Consider the following 4463-nt stretch of genomic DNA (forward strand, 5'->3'; position numbering starts at 1 on the left):
TCCCCTGAGGCCTGCTAATTTTTTCCCATCTAACCTGTTCTCCCCACTCCTCACAGCACATACTACTTAAATGTTTTGCAAACTGATTTCCCCCCAGCAAAGTGTAAGCTCTGGGTCAGCAGAACCTTTGGTCTGCTTCATCAAGGCGGCTACAGCACCTGGTAGGGTACTGGCGCACGGTAGGTGCCCCACGCATACGTGTCGGATGACATTGGGGACTGAAAATGCCTACCCAGTACGATTATTTATAACGTTCAGAAAACGTGTGCTGAGAAGATGCAAAAATCTCTGGTGCCATTTGTAAACATTTCTTCTTGTCTATCATAATTTATTTTTTTAAAAAAATCTGAAAACACAAGATGGTGGAAGTTAATGCATTTTTAAATTATAAATATCATTCAATATTTTACATATGTTCCCTTATGTATTTCGATGTCTCAGGAAACTTATAAAGCCAGTGGATCAAACTGTAATAATTTTGAAGAACAATTCATTTCTCAATAAACCATTTTTGCTGCTTGTTGGTCTACTATAATTCAAATGAGCATTATATCTTGAGTTTCTGGTGTTATTCTAGCTGTACATATTAATTTCAAGGCTGTCCCTTGCCAAAAGACAAGGAGGCTGAAGTAGGAAGACCCTAAGTTCTAGGCAAACTTGATATAAGAAGGGAGTAGCAGGCCAGCCTGGACTACACTGTAAGTCCCTGTCTCTGACAATCAGAACAGTTGGCTGGCAAGGACTGGCAGGATGACTCCTAGGCTAAGAGTGCGCGCCTGCCAGGCTGACGACCCAAGTTCATTTTCTGGGACTCGCATGTTGGAAGGAGAGAACTAACTCCTACAAGTTGCTGTCCTCAGCCCTCCACCGCATTCATTCAACTTCAAAGAAATAAATAGGCAGGAAAATTGGTAATAAAGCAAATAAGTTTCCCTTGACGTTGGGGGAGTAGCTTAATCAAAATGCTTACTGCCTTTGCGCCTGGGGTTTGGTTCCCAGCATGGGGTGGGGGGGGAGAGCACGGAGATCTGATATCTCTTCTAACTTCGGAGCTCTGCACACACTTGGAGTACATGCATATGCCAGTCACAAACATACATAAAGATAAAAAATTAAATTAATATTTTAAGAGAGGAGGGGAGGGGAGGGAGTGCCCCTTGGCTATGTAGCTATGAGAATTGTTGCTTAGTTCTGGGACAACCCCTCCATCTCCTTCTTCCCTCTGCTGCCTGTCTCCCTCTAGCTCAGGGGACTTCATTTAACAACTCGTTCTTCTGGTTGGTGCCGGCCTCACTACAGGTGTGGCCTTTCCTTTAGTAGTTAGGGCGCCATTTTCAAGTTTTCCCTCTCGAAGGACTTGTTTCTTTGGATTCTGATTCCTCGTGGCTATTGACTTCAGTTTCCTATTTCTCTTGAAATGGCTGGACATGCCTCGGAGTTGACGCGTTTTTCCCTTTTAGTCCTCTTTGCAGTACCTCTAATAATAGCTTTCCAAGACTAACTCCCTCTAGTGTGCAAACATAGGGCCTTAGGGCATCCCAAATGCAAAACATCTACATGGACATATATCATCATGCGTATGACACAGTCATGCGTATGTATGTTTGTGTTCACTGTGAGAGACTTTGGAGGGCATATTAGTTAATACTGTGAGTAATGAAAACATATTCATATATATATGTGTGTGTATGTATATATAAGCATATATACAATTCATGTAGTTTACACATGTGTATATTCTTGTACATAGTCTATACTTCCCAGAACTATAATATTTTTACACTTTTACTACATATATCCATATTCATAAGCAATATATAGCAATGTCTATTCTGCATTGCCCACCTTCTCAAATGAATGGTCCACCACTTTCCCCTGCTGTCACATGCCCTGGAGCATTCTGTCACCTGGCCTGTTGGAACTGTTAATCAGCCACCACTCCTCAGTCCTCATTGTCTGAGGTCATCGCTGTTCTTCCTCCTCTCCTTCTGGAATCTCTCTTCTGTTAAATGCCTCTCTGGCCTGGCCCTTGGGACACATGAGACACTGGCGCTCACGGGGAATGAGCTGATTTGTCATTCCATCTTTGCCAGGAGGTTTCCTGTTCCGACCCCCAGCATGACACACCTCGGCTCTATTATTTCTTGACACTTATCTTGTCTGAATTCCAGCTCAGCATCCTTCATGAAGCCAGCTTCTGAGCTCCTCTCTGTGTCATTGACATCAGCACCAGATATACAACCTGAGTCAGCCCTGACTCCCTTCCTGACTTCACACCCACATTCTATCAATCATATCCTCTTGTTGATTCCTTTTTTTAAAAAAATGTTTTGAATTTATGAACTACTTCAAACATACAAAGGATGGAATAAACCTGGTACAGCAGCGTTCAGTTTTCATAAGAAGCATTTTCAGTTCATGTGCGGACCTCACCGTGCCTTCCTCAATTCCCTTCTCTTCGCCACTGTTTTGGAAGTCATTTCTAGCTTCTTTTTCTTTTCTCCTTTTTCTTCTTTTTCTCTTCCCCTCCCTCCCTCCTTCCCATACATCTTTCCTTTCTTCCTTCCTCCCTGCCTTCTTTTTTCTTCCTTCCTTCCTTCCTTCCTTCCTTCCTTCCTTCCTTCCTTCCTTCCTTCTTTCCTTCCTTCATCCCTCCTCTCTCCTCTTAGTTCCTTCCTTTCTTTATTTTGAAGAGACACTTCAGCCCCAGTTGGCCCCAAACTTGATTTTTCTCCTGTTTCACCCTTCTGAGTGCTGGCTTATGCCACATTGCCTGGCTCAGGAGAAACCACTATCTAATGTCTGTGCATATATTTTCCAAGCAAAATTTTATACTTTAACTGTATATGCATTTATCCATATAGCACATGTAGTATTGCTTTGTGTGTGCATTTTTTTTAAATTTAAGGATTTATTTAACGCATGTGAGTGTTCTACTTATATGTAAGTATGTGTACCACATCTATGCCTGTTGTCCAGGGAAGTCAGAAGGCAGTATCAGATCCCCTGGAGCTGGAGTTAACCTATGGTTGTGAGCCATGGTGTGGGTGCTGGGAGTCAAACCTGGGTCCTCTGCAAGAGCAACAACCACTCTTAATCATTGAACCATCTCTCCAGCCCCTCCCTGTGTATTTACTTTTTGCATAGATTTTTGGGCATGGCATTCTATAACCTGTGCTTGTTGTTTGTTTGGGCAGTGGGAAAAAATGGCCTTGTGCAGGCTGTGCAGAAGCTCTCCCTCTGAACTATGCCCATACCTTTCATAAGGAGTCTGAGTCTCTACTGCTTCATAAAATGTGGTGTTCCTTATTCTGGGGAGAGAGAAAGAATGTGCCTATTCTCGCAGACGAGGCTCTAATGACAGAACAAAGAAACAATTTTATTCTAAGGTTAGTTTGGTGAATCAGTGAATTTATTGGGGTTACTAATTGGGGTTATACTCATTACTCAAACATAACTGCCTAACCCGCAGGCAGCTCCAGCAGAGCCCAGAGCCTCAGGTCCTGGAAGGGACTGTTTACTGCTTTTTATAACCTTGGGGAAGGGCCTTTGGAATCATATAGCTCTCTTAGCATCTTACATCTCCTGTCTCCTAAGTTTCATAAGCATCCTGTCTTATGAGCCTCTAGTCCTCCCTCCCAGGGGGAAAAGGTTCATTCCAGAGGAAATATCTTAATTAATTAATACATTTATATCTAGTTTGTTCTGTTAAACTTAATTCCATTCTAGTTAGCTTTCTGTCGGTGTGATAAGAAACTTGAACAACAGTAACTTAGGGGAGGAAAGTTTATTTCAGCTTATAGGTCACAGTCCATCACCGAGAGAAGTCAGGCCAGGAACTCAGACAGGAATTTGAAGTAGAAACCATGGAGGAATGCTGTTCGCTTGCTCATCCCAGATCCTGTTTAGCTAGCTTCCTTATGTAGCCCAGGGCCACCTTCCCAGGGAATGGTGGCTGCCCTGGTGGACTAGGCCCTGTCACGGTAATTAGCAAACAGGATTCTTCCAGCCAAACAGGCCAACAGGCCTATCTGATCTAGGCAATTTCCCTCGCAGTGACTCGAGGCTGTGTCAAATTGACAGTCAAAGATACCTAAGCCACAGGCGGATCTCTGAGTTCGAGGCCAGCCTGGTCTACAAGAGCTAGTTCCAGGACAGGCTCTAGAAACTACAGGGAAACCCTGTCTCGAAAAACCAAAAAAAAAAAAAAAAAAAAGATACCTAAGCCATTTAGACTATTGCACAAATACACACTCTCTCTAGAACTCTAATTGTTTGTGCCCATATCTGAGAGTCTTTCTGGGTTTTTATAAGGTAGCCCTTTCTCATCTTTCTCATCTCTTGTCAAATTGTTCCTTGATATGGCAGTATACACTGTAATTTTGAAAACTTTCCATCTCCAATTTCTCCCTATCCTCCTTCTCCTGAGTGCTATCACAAGACTTCTAGAAGTCGTTTTAAAA

This window comes from Arvicola amphibius, chromosome X, assembly GCF_903992535.2.
Source record: "Arvicola amphibius chromosome X, mArvAmp1.2, whole genome shotgun sequence".
Classification (NCBI taxonomy): Eukaryota; Metazoa; Chordata; class Mammalia; order Rodentia; family Cricetidae; genus Arvicola; species Arvicola amphibius.